Source organism: Triticum aestivum, chromosome 5D (genome assembly GCF_018294505.1).
Source record: "Triticum aestivum cultivar Chinese Spring chromosome 5D, IWGSC CS RefSeq v2.1, whole genome shotgun sequence".
Lineage (NCBI taxonomy): Eukaryota > Viridiplantae > Streptophyta > Magnoliopsida > Poales > Poaceae > Triticum > Triticum aestivum.
The window spans coordinates 489325195-489342109 of record NC_057808.1 but is presented as its reverse complement, the minus strand read 5'-3'; positions in this window follow the sequence as shown (position 1 = coordinate 489342109).

Sequence of the window (16915 nt, the reverse complement as noted above, 5' to 3'; positions counted from 1 at the left end):
GTTAAACCTATAGGATCTTCTTGGATGATAGTTATTTGATCTTGCTGAAAATTCCAGAAACTTTCTGTTCATGAAAACAATTGTTAAAAATTACCAGAACGTGATAAAATATTGATTCCAATTGCTGCTGATCAATAAACAAATTGTATAGGTCTTCCTATTTTGGCTGAATTGTTTGAGTTACAGAAGTTTGCGTTAGTTACAGATTACTATAGACTGTTCTGTTTTTGACAGATTCTGTTTTTCGTGTGTTGTTTGCTTATTTTGATGAATCTATGGCTAATAAAATAGTTTATAATCCATAGAGAAGTTGGAATACAGTAGGTTTAACACCAATATAAATAAAGAATGAGTTCATTACAGTACCTTGAAGTGGTGTTTTGTTTTCTTTCGCTAATGGAGCTCACGAGATTTTCTGCTAAGTTTTGTGTTGTGAAGTTTTCAAGTTTTGGGTAAAAGATTTGATGGATTATGGAACAAGGAGTGGCAAGAGCCTAAGCTTGGGGATGCCCATGGCACCCCAAGATAATCTGAGGACACCAAAAATCCAAAGATTGGGGATGCCCCGGAAGGCATCCCCTCTTTCGTCTACTTCCATCGGTAACTTTACTTGGAGCTATATTTTTATTCACCACATGATATGTGTTTTGCTTGGAGCGTCTTGTATTATTTGAGTCTTTATTTGTTAGTTTGCCACAATCATCCTTGCTGTACACACCTTTTGAGAGAGAAACACATGATTCGGAATTTATTAGAATACTCTATGTGCTTCACTTATATCTTTTGAGCTATATAGTTTTTGCTCTAGTGCTTCACTTATATCTTTTAGAGCACAGTGGTGGATTTGTTTTATAGAACTATTATTCTCTCATGCTTCACTTATATTATTTTGAGAGTCCTACAAAACAGCATGGTAATTTTCTTAAATTAAAAAATTAGTCCTAAAGTAATAGGCATCCAAGATTTGTAAAAATTATCTTATGAGTGTGTTGAATACTATGAGAAGTTTGATGCTTGATGATTGTTTTGAGATATGAAGATGGTGATATTAGAGTCATGCTAGATGAGTAGTTGTGGATTTGAGGAATACTTGTGTTAAAAGTTTGTGATTCCCGTAGCATGCACGTATGGTGAACCGTTATGTGATGAAGTCGGAGCATGATTTATTTATTGATTGTCTTCCTTATGAGTGGTGGTCGGCGACGAGCTATGGTCTTTTCCTACCAATCTATCCCCCTAGGAGCATGCGCATAATAATTTGCTTTAATAACTTGTAGATTTTTGCAATAAGTATATGAGTTCTTTATGACTAATGATGAGTCCATGGATTATACGCACTCTCTTCCTTCCACCATTGCTAGCCTCTCTAATACCGCGCACTTTTCGCCAGTATCATTCACCCACCATATACCTTCCTCAAAACAGCCACCATACCTACCTATCATGGCATTTCCATAGCCATTCCGAGATATATTGCCATGCAACTTACCACTGTTTCGTTTACTATGACACGCTTCATCATTGTCATATTGCTTTGCATGATCATGTAGTTGACATCGTATTTGTGGAAAAGCCACCGTTCATAATTATTTCATACATGTCACTCTTGATTCATTGCATATCCCGGTACACCACCGGAGGCATTCACATATAGTCATATTTTGTTCTAAGTATTGAATTGTAATTGTTGAGTTGTAAGTAAATAAAAGTGTGATGATCATCATTTTTAGAGCGTTGTCCCAAGTGAGGAAAGGATGATGGAGACTATGATTCCCCCACAAGTCGGGATGAGACTCCGGACGAAAAAAAAGAGGCCATAAAAAAAGGCCCAAATAAAAAAATGAGAGAAAAGGAGAGAAGGGACAATGTTACTATCCTTTTACCACACTTGTGCTTCAAAGTAGCACCATGATCTTCATGATAGAGAGTCTCCTATGATATCACTTTCATATACTAGTGGGAATTTTTCATTGTAGAACTTGGCTTGTATATTCCAATGATGGGCTTCCTCAAAATGCGCTAGGTCTTCGTGAGCAAGCGAGTTGGATGCACACCCACTTAGTGTCTTTTGTTGAGCTTTCATATATTTATAGCTCTAGTGCATCCGTTGCATGGCAATCCCTACTCACTCACATTGATATCTATTGATGGGCATCTCCATAGCCCGTTGATATGCCTAGTTGATGTGAGACTATCTTCTCCTTTTTGTCTTCTCCACAACCACTATTCTATTCCACATATAGTGCTATATCCATGGCTCACGCTCATGTATTGCGTGAAGATTGAAAAAGTTTGAGAACACCAAAAGTATGAAACAATTGCTTGGCTTGTCATCGGGGTTGTGCATGATTTAAATATTTTGTGTGGTGAAGATAGAACATAGCCAGACTATATGATTTTGTAGGGATAACTTTCTTTGGCCATGTTATTTTGAGAAGACATAATTGCTTAGTTAGTATGCTTGAAGTATTATTATTTTTATGTCAATATTAAACTTTTATCTTGAATCTTTCGGATCTGATTATTCATACCACAATTAAGAGAATTACTTTGAGAATTATGCTAAGTAGCATTCCACATCAAAAATTCTGTTTTTATCATTTACCTACTCGAGAACGAGCAAGAATTAAGCTTGGGGATGCTTCATACGTCTCCAACGTATCTATAATTTTTGATTGTTCCATTCTATATTATATTCTGTTTTGGATGATCAATGGGCTTTATTATACACTTTTATATTATTTTTGGGACTAACCTATTAACCGGAGGCCCAGCCCGAATTGCTTTTTTTCCCTATTTCAGTGTTTCGTAGAAAAAGAATATCAAACGGAGTCCAAACGGAAAGAAACCTTCGGGAACGTGATTTTCGGAACGAACGTGATCCAGAGGACTTGGACCCTACGTCAAGAAAGCAACCAGGAGAGCACGAGGCAGGGGGCACGCCTACCCCCTGGGCGCGCCCTCCACCCTCATGGGGCCCATGTTGCTCCACCGACGTACTTCTTCCTCCTATATATACCTACGTACCCCCAAACTACCAGATACGGAGCCAAAAACCTAATTCCACCGCCGCAACCTTCTATACCCGTGAGATCCCATCTTGGGGCCTTTTCCAGCACTCCGCCGGAGGGGGCATTGATCACGGAGGGCTTCTACATCAACACCATAGCCTCTCCGATGATGTGTGAGTACTTTACCTCAGACCTTTGGGTCCATAGTTATTAGCTAGACGGCTTCTTCTCTCTTTTTTGCATCTCAATACAATGTTCTCCCCCTCTCTCGTGGAGATCTATTCGATGTAATCTTCTTTTGCAGTGTGTTTGTTGAGACCGATGAATTGTGGGTTTATGATCAAGTTTATCTATGAACAATATTTGAATCTTCTCTGAATTCTTTTATGTATGATTTGTTATCTTTGCAAGTCTCTTCGAATTATCAGTTTGGTTTGGCCTACTAGATTGATCTTTCTTGCAATAGGAGAAGTGCTTAGCTTAGGGTTAATCTTGCGGTGTCCTTTCCCAGTGACGGTAGGGGCAGCAAGGCATGTTTTGTATTGTTGCCATCGAGGATAACAAGATGGTGTTTATATCATATTGCATGAGTTTATCCCTCTACATCATGTCATCTTACTTAAAGCATTACTCTGTTCTTATGAACTTAATACTCTAGATGCATGATGTATAGCAGTCGACGTGTGGAGTAATAGTAGTAGATGCAGAATCGTTTCGGTCTACTTGTCGCGGACGTGATGCTTATATACATGATCATACCTAGATATTCTCATAACTATGCTCAATTCTAGCAATTGCTCAACAGTAATTTGTTCACCCACCGTAATGCTTATGCTATCTTGAGAGAAGCCACTAGTGAAACCTATGGCCCCTGGGTCTATTTTCCATCATATTAATCTCCCGTCAACAAGCTATTTCTGACGCCGTTTATTTTTTGCAATCTTTACTTTTACTCTGTATTATAAAAATACCAAAAATATTATCTTATCATATCTATTAGATCTCACTTTCGTAAGTGACCGTGAAGGAATTGACAACCCCTTTATTGCGTTGGTTGCGAGGTTTTTATTTGTTTGTGGAGGTGCGAGGGACTTGTGCGTGGCCTCCTACTGGACTGATACCTTGGTTCTCAAAAACTGAGGGAAAGACTTACGCTACTTTACTGCATCACCCTTTCCTCTTCAAGGGAAAACTAGAGCAGTGCTCAAGAGGTAGCAATGCCCCCTCCGGCGGAGCGCTGGAAAAGGCCCCAAGATGGGATCTCACGGGTACAGAAGGTTGCGGCGGTGGAAATAGGGTTTCGGCTCCTGTTATGTTGGTTCTAGGGTATATGAGTATATATAGGCGAAAGAAGTCGGTCAGGAGAGCTACGAGGGGCCCACGAGGGTGGGGGCGCGCCTCCCTGCCTCGTGGCCTCCTCGTTGATTGCTTGACGTCCACTCCAAGTCCACTGGATCACGTTTGTTCCGAAAATCACGTTCCCGAAGGTTTTATTCCGTTTGGACTCCGTTCGATATTCCCTTCCTTCGAAATACTGAAATAGGCAAAAAAACATCAATTTGGGCTGGGCCTCCAGTTAATAGGTTAGTCCCAAAAAGATATAAAAGTGTATAATAAAACCCAATGAACATCCAAAACAGATAATATAATAGCATGGAACAATCAAAAATTATACATACGTTGGAGACGTGTCAAGCATCCCCAAGCTTAATTCCTGCTCGTCCTCGAGTAGGTAAATGATAAAAATAGAATTTTTGATGTGGAATGCTACCTAGCATAATTCTCAATGTAATTCTCTTAATTGTGGCATGAATATTCAGATCCAAATGATCCAAGATAAAAGTTCATATTGACATAAAAATAGTAATACTTCAAGCATACTAACAAGTAATCATGTCTTATCAAAATAACATAGCCAAAGAAAGCTCATCCCTACAATATCATATAGTTAGGCTATGCTTCATTTTCATCACACAAAATACTCCCATCATGCACAACCCCGGTTTCAGCCAAGCAATTGGTTCATACTTTTTAACGTGCTTCAGCTTTTTCAACTCTTACGCAATACATGAGCGCAAGCCATGGATATAGCACTATATGTGGAATAGCGTGGTGGTTGTGAAGAGGACAAAAAGGGAGAAGATAATCTCACATCAACTAGGCATATCAATGGGCTATGGAGATGCCCGTTAATAGATATCAATGTGAGTGAGTAGGGATTGCCATGCAACGGATGCACTAGAGCTATAAATGTATGAAAGCTCAACAAAAGAAACTAAGTGGGTGTGCATCCAACTTGCTTGCTCACGAAGACCTAGGGCATTTTGAGGAAGCCCATCATTGGAATATACAAGCCAAGTTCTATAATGAAAAATTCCCACTAGTATATGAAAGTGACAACATAGGAGACTCTCTATCATGAAGATCATGGTGCTACTTTGAAGCACAAGTGTGGTAAAAGGATAGTAACATTGTCCCTTCTCTCTTTTTCTCTCATTTTTTTTTTTCTTGGCCTTTTTCTCTTTTTTTTTTTGGGCCTTTTTTATTTAGTCCGGAATCTCATCCGACTTGTGGGGGAATCATAGTCTCCATCATCCTTTCCTCACATGGGACAATGCTCTAATAATGATGATCATCACAATTTTATTACTTACAACTCAAGAATTACAACTCAATACTTAGAACAAAATATGACTCTATGGAATGCCTCCGGCGATGTACCGGGATATGCAATGAACCATGAGTGACATGTATGAAAAATTATGAATGGTGGCTTTGCCACAAATACAATGTCAACTACATGATCATGCAAAGCAATATGACAATGATGGAGCGTGTCATAATAAACGAAACGGTGGAAAGTTGCATGGCAATATATCTCGGAATGGCTATGGAAATGCCAAAATAGGTAGGTATGGTGGCTATTTTGAGGAAGGTAAATGGTGGGTGTACGATACCGGCGAAAGTTGCGCGTCATAATAGAGGCTAGCAATGGCGGAACGGTGAGAGTGCGTATAATCCATGGACTCACATTAGTCATAAAGAACTCACATAATTATTGCAAAAGTTTACTATCCCTCGAAGCAAAGTACTACTACGCATGTTCCTAGGGGAAGGGTTGGTAGGAGTTAACCATCGCGCGATCCCAACCTCCACACATAAGGAAGGCAATCAAAAGAGCACCCCATGCAACAAATTTGTTACATAACTTTTACCATACGTGCATGCTACGGGACTTGCCAACTTCAACACAAGTATTTCTCAATTTCATAATTACCCAACTAGCATGACTCTAACATTACCACCTTTATATCTCAAAACAATTATCAAGCATCAAATTGATCATAGTGTTTAATGCACTTTCTATGATAGTTTTTACTATACCAACTTGGATGCTTATCATATTAGGACTAATTTTGCATTTAAAGCAAATTACCATGATGTTTAAGACTCTCAAAATAATATAAGTGAAGCATGAGAGATCAATAATTTCTATAAAATAAAACCACCACCGTGCTCTAAAAGATATAGGTGAAGCACTAGAGCAAAAACTATATAGCCAAAAGATATAAGTGAAGCACATAGAGTATTCTAATAAATTCCGAATCATGTGTCTCTCTCTCAAAAGGTGTGTACAGCAAGGATGATTGTGGTAGACTAAAAAGCAAAGACTCAAATCATACAAGACGCTCCAAGCAAAACACATATCATGTGGGGAATAAAAATATAGTCCCCAAGCTTAGGATTTTGGTTGTCCTTGAATTTTACCTTGGGGTGCCTTGGGCATCCCCAAGCTTAGGCTCTTTCCACTCCTTGTTCCATAATCCATCAAATCTTTACCCAAAACTTGAAAACTTCAGAACACAAAACTCAACAGAAAATCTCATAAGCTCCGTTAGCGAAATAAAACAAACCACCACTTTAAGGTACTGTAATGAACTCATTCTTTATTTATATTGGTGTTAAACCTACTGTATTCCAACTTCTCTATGGTTTATAAGCTCTTTTACTAGCCATAGATTCATCAAAATAAGGAAACAACACACGAAAAACAGAATCTGTCAAAAACAGAACAGTCTGTAGCAATCTGTATCAAACGCAAACTTATGGAACCTAAAAAATTCCACCAAATTAGGAAGTCCTAGATAATTTGTTTATTGATCTACTGCAAATTGAATCAACTGAAAAGCACGTTTCTGTGATTTATGAAAACTAACTCGTGTGCACAAAGTTTATGTTTTTTACAGCAAGATCAAATAACTATCACCGTAGGTTATCCTAACGGTTTTACTTGGCACAAACACTAATTAAAACACAAAACCACATCTAACCAGAGGCTAGAACAATTATTTATTCAAAAACAGAAAGGAAATAAATTGAGTTGTCTCCCAACAAGCGCTTTTCTTTAAAGCCTTTTTAGCTTGGCATTGAGATTTCGATGATGCTCACATAAAAGTGTCGGTGTGGAATGACACCTATGGGATCACAAGAATCCCTACTACGGTTGCCGGGGCGCAGGGTTGCGGGAAGAGCAGGATTAGTAATCAGCACAAGGATCGTTTACCCAGGTTCGGGCCGCGAGGATGCGTAAAACCCTAGTCCTGCTTTGGTGGGTGTATTTCAGAGAGTTCTTGAACTCTCAAACTAGCTATGGTGGGGTGTGTGGTCCCAAAGAGCCGAATCTTCCTCCAGTATGCCACGAGCCTCCTTTTATAGTCGAAAGGGGTTGCCACAGTGGCATACAGGAGGTGGAAAGGCGTACAGTATTGCAAGCTTATCGCTCATATTACAGGACAAGACGCATTTAATGCATAGCTGAGGTGTCCTCTTGCTTTATTGGGGATGGGAGCGAGGCCCGTCCCGTCCGCCGCCGCTCCTCCTCACTTCGACACGCGCCCTGGCCAGTGGTGCATGCGGTGCCATGTAGGCAGGCAGGCAGCTGAGGTGGCGCGGTGGTAGGGTCTTCACGAAGATCTGCATGCCGCCACGCAAGTGTGTGCTGAGTTGGCCCGGAAGCTGCATGTTGCCACGCAGGCGCCTGCCCAGCTGGTTGGGCTGGCAGCTGCATACGAACGGCGGCGGAGACTTGGTTGGTGCGGGCCTGGCAGTGGCACTGCTGGCGTCCTTGGTGAGGGCCTTGCCGGGTGGCCCGGCAAGGGTCTTGCCGTGGCCCGGCCGGGTCGCGGTTTTCAAGGCGTGCAGCCGCCTCCAGGATGTCGCCGGCAGGATCACCGCGCAAATGGCTAACATGGGGATGCCAAGCGTGAGGTACGCCCCAGAGCGCAGCGGGACCACCAACGCCAACTGACATTGTTCTTCGAGTGTGTTCTCGGGGCCCTAGAGCAGCTTCACGCCAACCGGGCGGCCTCGCTAGCCAACGAGGCCCGGAGGCTTTGCCAGGGTGCCATGACCAAGGTTCTCACCAAGGTGGCATACTGGTACCCCGACCTCGACTTCGACGCCGCGCTGGAGAGCTTGCCGGAGGATACTGACCTCGCGCCGCTCAAGGAGCGCATCAAGCCGATCATCAGCCGTGTCGGCGGAATTCTGAGGGTGGTGGGCCTTTGCCGGGATTAGGCACCCCGTTTCTTATCGCTGCTGCAGGTTCACAACCAAGACAATTGCTATCTTTAGTTAGAACCGCAGCGACAATTTGATGTAATATGACTCTGCAGCACTTTTAATATTATGCATGTTATTTTCCTGTTCGATTTTCCTTTGTATGTCCACCCTACGTTAACTGGGTAGGTTTGCCGGCGCGTAAACCCAGGGCGGCGTCTTGGGGACGGATCTCGATTGGCCTGCCAGGTGTGCTTGCTGTCGGGCGAACCACCTTACCGCCCTTAGCGCGGCCGCCCGAACTGTCGAGTTTGACTCGAGTCAGAGTTGGGAGCGTTGCCAAGTGCGGAAGGCTACCCAACCACTCTGGACGCGGCCGCTTTGAGCTGTTGAGCGGACTCGAAACATAACAAGGGCGTTGCCAATTGCGGGAGGGCCCCTTTGCGTGCAGGTTTCTCATACATAGGCAAGATCTCCGAGGACGATAACCTTATATATAAAAGGAAATAACTCAAAGCTATGAATGACTTAGCTTCTCTGTTGCCGCACTGGCGTCGTTCACGTTCGCAGGCGGCGCCCCTTTCTCCTCGCCGTCTCCTTCTTGGGAGCCATGGCGATGAAGAACTGCTAGGCTAACTACTAGACCAGATTCTCACAATTGCGCCCCCTACCTGGCGCGCCAAAGATGTAGGTGTGGAACGACACCTATGGGATCACAAGAATCCCTACTACGGTTGTCAGGGCGCAGGGTTGCGAGAAGAGCAGGATTAGTACTGATTGTTTACCCAGGTTCGGGCCACGAGGATGCGTAAAACCCTAGTCCTGCTTTGGTGGGTGTATTTCAGAGAGTTCTTGAGCTCTCGAACTAGCTATGGTGGGGTGTGTGGTCCCAAAGAGCCGAATCCTCCTCCAGTATGCCACGGGCCTCCTTTTATAGTCGAAAGGGGCTGCCACGGTGGCATACAGGAGGTGGAAAGGCGTACAGTATTGCGAGCTTATCGCTCGTATCATAGGACAAGACGCATTTAATGTGTAGCTGAGGTGTCCTCTTGCTTTATTGGGGACGGGAGCGAGACCCGTCCCGTCCGCCGCCGCTCCTCCTCACTTCGACACGCGCCCTGGCCAGTGGTGCATGCGGTGCCATGTAGGCAGGCAGGCAGCTGAGGTGGCGCGGTGGTAGGGTCTTCACAAAGATCTGCATGCCGCCACGCAGGTGTGTGCTGAGTTGGCCCGGAAGCTGCATGTTGCCACGCAGGCGCCTGCCCAGCTGGTTGGGCTGGCAGCTGCATGCGAACGGTGGCGGAGACTTGGTTGGTGCGGGCCTGGCAGTGGCCCTGCTGGCGTCCTTGGTGAGGGCCTTGCCAGGTGGCCCGACAAGGGTCTTGCCGTGGCGCGCTGTCATCCCCGGCAAGGATCCTGCCGGGGGTCTTGTGGTTCCCCTCGGCAAGGATCTTGCCGAGGATCGCCGCCTTCTAATCCTCATCTGATCTTGAGTGTTCCTTGTCTTCACAAAGATCTGCATGCCACCATGGAGGTGCCTCCCGAGCCCTGGCCCAACGTGGTTGATGGTGTTGGAAACCGCGGGCTCAATGGTGGCTCACTCCGCTGGTGTGGGGCGAGCTGCCCCGGCAAGGTTCTTGCCGGGGGCTGCTGAGGCCGTCCCCAGCAAGGGTCTTGCCGGGGGAAACTGCTCCGCCCCTCTGCTCTTTGTGGTCTTGGCCTTGGCGTTGCTCTGGCTGTCTCGGGCTTCGGTTTTACCTCGGTTCGCCTCCCCTGCTCTGCTTGGTGTGGCCGTGGGCGCGGCTCCGACTGTCTGTGCACAGGTAAAGGGGTACAAAGGTGTGCCCCTTCTTTTGTACACCGACAGGAGCCCCGGGCCTGGGCCACACATAAGCGCGACACGTTGTTGGGCCAGGCCCAAAACGGTGCGCGGGCAGGCCGGGCGGTTTTTACCGTGGTAAAACTTTTCGCGCGCCGTGCTTCCCATGACCTGTGTTGAATGCGCGACGTGGAGAGGTGCGCGTGATGTGGGCGGCATGCGGGCGGCGGTTCCCGGACACATGCGTCACATCGTGGTAAAGAGGCGGCTCGCGCCTTCCCTATAAAAAGAGGGAGGCGTGGAGACGCGGCTCATTTACCGCGCGGGGCCGGGTCACGGTCTTCAAGGCGTCCAGCCGCCTCGAGGACGTCGCCGGCAGGTTCACCGCGCAACTGGCTACCATGGCGATGCCAAGCGTGAGGTACGCCCCAGAGCGCAGCAGGACCACCAACGCCAAGCTGACCTTGTTCTTCGAGTGTGTTCTTGGGGCCCTAGAGCAGCTTCACGCCAACCGGGCGGCCTCGCTAGCCGACGAGGCCCGGAGGCTTTGCCAGGGCGCCATGACCAAGGTTCTCACCAAGGTGGCATACTGGTACCCCGACCTCGACTTCGATGCCGTGCTGGAGAGCTTGCAGGAGGATACTGACCTGGCGCCGCTCAAGGAGCACATCAAGCCCATCATCAGCCGTGTCGGCGGAATTCTGAGGGTGGAGGGCCTGTGCCGGGATTAGGCACCCCGTTTCTTATCGCCGCTGCAGGTTCACAACCAAGACAATTGCTATCTTTAGTTAGAACCGCAGCAACAATTTGATGTAATATGACTCTGCAGCACTTTTAATATTATGCATGTTATTTTCCTGTTCGATTTTCCTTTGTATGTCCACCCTACGTTAACTGGGTAGGTTTGCCGGCGCGTAAACCCAGGGCGGCATCTTGGGGACGGATCCCCATTGGCCTGCCGGGTGTGCTTGCTGCCGGGTGAACCACCTTACCGCCCTTACCGCGGCCGCCCGAACTGTCGAGTTTGACTCGAGTCGGAGTCAGGAGCGTTGCCAAGTGCAGAAGGCTACCCCGCCACTCTGGACGCGGCCGCTTTGAGCTGTTGAGCGGACTTGAAACAGAACAAGGGCGTTGCCAATTGCGGGAGGGCCCCTTTGCGTGCAGGTTTCTCATACATAGGCAAGATCTCCGAGGACGATAACCTTATATATAAAAGGAAATAACTCAAAGCTCTAAATGACTTAGCTTCTATGTTGCCGTACTAGCGTCCTTCACGTTCACAGGCGGCGCCCCTTTCTCCTGGCCGTCTCCTTCTTGGGAGCCATGGCGACAAAGAACTGCTAGGCTAACTACTAGACTAGATTCTCACAATTGCGCCCCTACCTGGCGCGCCAAAGATGTCGGTGTGGAACAACACCTATGCGATCACAAGAATCCCTACTACAGTTCCCGGGGCGCAGGGTTGCGAGAAGAGCAGGATTAGTAATCAGCACAAGGATTGTTTACCCAGGTTTAGGCCGCGAGGATGCGTAAAACCCTAGTCCTGCTTTGGTGGGTGTATTTCAGAGAGTTCTTGAGCTCTCGAACTAGCTATGGTGGGGTGTGTGGTCCCAAAGAGCCGAATCCTCCTCCAGTATGCCACAGGCCTCCTTTTATAGTCGAAAGGGGCTGCCACAGTGGCATACATGAGGTGAAAAGGCGTACAGTATTGCGAGTTTATCACTCGTATTACAGGACAAGACGCATTTAATGCGTAGCTGAGGTGTCCTCTTGCTTTATTGGGGATGGGAGTGAGGCCCGTCTCGTCCGCCGCCACTCCTCCTCACTTCGACACGTGCCCTGGCTAGTGGTGCATGCGGTGCCATGTAGGCAGGCAGGCAGCTGAGGTGGCGCGGTGGTAGGGTCTTCACGAAGATCTGCATGCCGCCACGCAGGTGTGTGCTAAGTTGGCCCGGAAGCTACATGTTGCCACGCAGGCGCCTGCCCAGCTGGTTGGGCTGGCACCTACATGCGAACGGCGGCGGAGACTTGGTTGGTGCGGGCCTAGCAGTGGCCCTGCTGGCGTCCTTGGTGAGGGCCTTGCAGGGTGGCGCGGCAAGGGTCTTGCCGTGGCGCGCTGTCATCCCCGGCAAGGATCTTGCCGGGGGTCTTGTGGTTCCCCTCGGCAAGGATCTTGCCGAGGATCGCCGCCTTCTAATCCTCATCTGATCTTGAGTGTTCCTTGTCTTCACAAAGATCTGCATGCCACCATGGAGGTGCCTCCCGAGCCCTGGCCCAACGTGGTTGATGGTGTTGGAAACTGCGGGCTCAAGGGTGGCTCGCTCCGCTGGTGTGGGGCGAGCTGCCCCGGCAAGGGTATTGCCGGGGGCTGCTGAGGCCGTCCTCGGCAAGGGTCTTGCCGGGGGAAACTGCTTCGCCCCGCTGCTCTTTGTGGTCTTGGCCTTGGCGTTGCTCTGGCTGTCTCGGGCTTTGGTTTTACCTCGGTTCGCCTCCCCTGCTCTGCTTGGTGTGGCCGTGGGCGCGGCTCCAACTGTCCGTTCACAGGTAAAGGGGTACAAAGGTGCGCCCCCTCTTTTGTACACCGACAAAAAGATAGGAATTAAAGCACAAAGAGAGCATCATAGAACACGTGATAAACACATATAAGTCTAACATACTTCCTATGCATAGGCATTTTATAAGCAAACAAATTATCATAGCAAGCAAAAATTAGCATATGCAAGGAAGAAGAAAGAGACGATAGCAATCTCAACATGACGAGAGGTAATTTAGTAAGATGAAAATTTCTACAACCATATTTTCCTCTCTCATAATAATTACATGTAGGATCATAGGAAAATTCAACAAAATAGCTATCACATAACATATTCTCAACAAGATCCACATGCATGCAAAGTTGACACTCTTCCAAAATAGTGGGATTAACATTAACTAAAGTCATGACCTCTCCAAACCCACTTTTATCAAAAAATTCATAAGATTGAACATTCTCCAAATATGTGGGATCTAAAGTTGACACTCTTCCAAACCCACTTTCAATATTATTGCAAACATTATTATCAATCTCATATTCATCTTGGGGCTTAAATAAATTTTCAAGATCATAAGAAGAATCACCCCAATCATGATCATTGCAACACGTAGTAGACATAGCAAAACTAGCATCCCCAAGCTTAGGGTTCTGCATATTATTGACATCAAGAGAATTTATAGTAAAATCATTGCAACCATGCTTTTTATTAAAGGAGCAATCGTGAATCCCTTCATAAATTTCTTCATCACAATTTTCAGATTCACGAATGTCAAGCAAAACCTCATAAAGATAATCTAGTGCACTCAAATCAAAAGAAATTGGTTCATCATAATTGGATCTCTTAAAAAGATTAGCAAGCGGATGAGGATCCATAGATCTTAGGTTCTCTGTTTAGCAATAAATACTCAACTAATCCAACCAAACGAGCCAAGTAACACATCAAGGCAAACGAAAAGACGAATGGAAAAAGGGCGAATAAAACAGCAAGGGTGAAGTGGGGGAGAGGAAAACGAGAGGCAAATGGCAAATAATGTAATGCGACGGATAATAGTTTGTGATAGGTACTTGGTATGTCTTGACTTCTGCGTAGACTCCCCGGCATCGGCGCTAGAAATCCTTCTTGCTACCTCTTGAGCACTGCGTTGGTTTTCCCTTGAAGAGGAAAGGGTAATGCAGTAAAGTAGCGTAAGTATTTCCCTCAGTTTTGAGAACCAAGGTATCAATCCAGTAGGAGACCACGCTCAAGTCCCATGCACCTACACAAACAAATAAGAACCTTCCAACCAACGCGATAAAGGGGTTGTCAATCCCTTCACAGACACTTTCAAAAGTGAGATCTGATAGAGATGATAAGATAAATATTTTTGGTATTTTTGTTTTATAGATTGAAAAGTAAAGATTGCAAAATAAACGGCGACAGAAATAGCTAGTTGTTGGGAGATTAATATGATGGAAAATAGACCCGCGGGCCATAGGTTTCACTAGTGGCTTCTCTCAAGAGCATAAGTATTACGGTGGGTGAACAAATTACTGACGAGCAATTGATAGAATTGAGCATAGTTATGAGAATATCTAGGTATGATCATCTATATAGGCATCACGTCTGTGACAAGTAGACCGACTCCTGTCTGCATCTACTACTATTACTCCACACATCGACCGCTATCCAGCATGCATCTAGAGTATTAAGTTCATAAGAACAGAGTAACACATTAGGCAAGATGACATGATGTAGAGGGATAAACTCAAGCAATATGATATAAACCCCATATTTTTATCCTCGATGGCAATGATACATCTCCAACGTATCTATAATTTATGAAGTATTCATGCTGCTATATTATCCATCTTGGATGTTTAATGGGCTTTACTATACACTTTTATATTATTTTTGGGACTAACCTATTAACCCAGAGCCCAGTGCCAGTTTCTGTTTTTTCCCTTGTTTCAGTGTTTCACAGAAAAGGAATATCAAACAGAGTCCAAACGGAATGAAACCTTCGGGAAAGTTATTTTTGGAACGGAAGCAATCTAGGGGACTTGGAGTGCACGTCAGGGAATCAACGAGGAGGGCACGAGGCAGGGGGCGCGCCCTACACCCTCGTGGGCCCCTCGTGGCACCCCTGACGTATTTCTTCCGCCTATATATATCCATATACCCAAAAACCTTTGGGGAACAGAATAGATTGGGAGTTCCGCCGCTGCAAGCCTCTGTAGCCACCAAAAACCAATCGGGACCCTGTTCCGGCACCCTGCCGGAGGGGGGATCCCTCACCGGTGGCCATCTTCATCATCTCGGCGCTCTCCATGACGAGGAGGGAGTAGTTCAACCTCGGGGCTGAGGGTATGTACCAGTAGCTATGTGTTTGATCTCTCTCTCTCTCTCGTGTTCTTGAGATGGTACGATCTTAATGTATCGCGAGCTTTGCTATTATAGTTGGATCTTGTGATGTTTCTCCCCCTCTACTCTCTTGTGATGAATTGAGTTTTCCCCTTGAAGTTGTCTTGTCGGATTGAGTCTTTAACGATTTGAGAACACTTGATGTATGTCTTGCCGTGCTTATCTGTGGTGACAATGGGATATTCACGTGATTCACTTGATGTATGTTTTGGTGATCAACTTGCGGGTTCCGTTACCTTGGGAATCTATGCATAGGGGTTGGCACACATTTTCGTCTTGACTCTCTGGTAGAAACTTTGGGGCACTCTTTGAAGTACTTTGTGTTGGATTGAATAGATGAATCTGAGATTGTGTGATGCATATCGTATAATCATACCCACGGATACTTGAGGTGACATTGGAGTATCTAGGTGACATTAGTTGTGGCTGATTTGTGTCTTAAGGTGTTATTCTAGTACGAACTCTATGATAGATCGAACGGAAAGAATAGCTTCGTGTTATTTTACTACGGACTCTTGAATAGATCGATCCGAAATAATAGCTTTGAGGTGGTTTCGTACCCTACAATAATCTATTTGTTTGTTCTCCGCTATTAGTGACTTTGGAGTGACTCTTTGTTGCATGTTGAGGGATATTTATATGATCCATTCATGTTATTATTGTTGAGAGAACTTGCACTAGTGAAAGTATGAACCCTAGGCCTTGTTTCCTAGCATTGCAATACCGTTTGTGCTCACTTTTATCATTAGTTACCTTGCTGTTTTTATATTTTCAGATTACAAAAACCTATATCTACCATCCATATTGCACTTGTATCACCATCTCTTCGCCGAACTAGTGCACCTATACAATTTACCATTGTATTGGGTGTGTTGGGGACACAAGAGATTCTTTGTTATTTGGTTGGAGGGTTGCTTGAGAGAGACCATCTTCATCCTACGCCTCCCACGGATTGATAAACCTTAGGTCATCCACTTGAGGGAAATTTGCTACTGTCCTACAAACCTCTGCACTTGGAGGCCCAACAACGTCTACAAGAAGAAGGTTGTGTAGTAGACATCAAGCTCTTTTCTGGCGCCGTTGCCGGGGAGGTGAGTGCTTGAAGGTATATCTTTAGATCTTGCAATCGAATCTTTTTGTTTCTTGTTTTATCACTAGTTTAGTTTATAAAAGAAAACTAAAAAATGGAATTAGGTTTGCCTCATACGCTTCATCTTTTTAATATCTTTCGTGAGTATGATGGAAAGGAAAATTGTGCTCAAGTGCTAGAAGAAGAAATCTATAGAATGTTTGGCACTAAATCTTGGTATGATGAGCAAGATTGCAATGTTGTTAGTATGAATTCTATGAATACCCATGATGCTAATGATATGCAAAGCCACAAGCTTGGGGAAGCTATGTTTGATGAAGATGATATTTTTTGTCCCCCAAGCTTTGATGAGAAAATTTATTATGATGAAAGCATGCCTCCTATTTATGATGATTATTGTGATGACACGTATGCTATAAAGAATAAAGATAACCATGAAACTTGTCATCATGATTTTAATTTTCAATTGGATTATGCTTCACATGATAGTTATTTTGTTGAG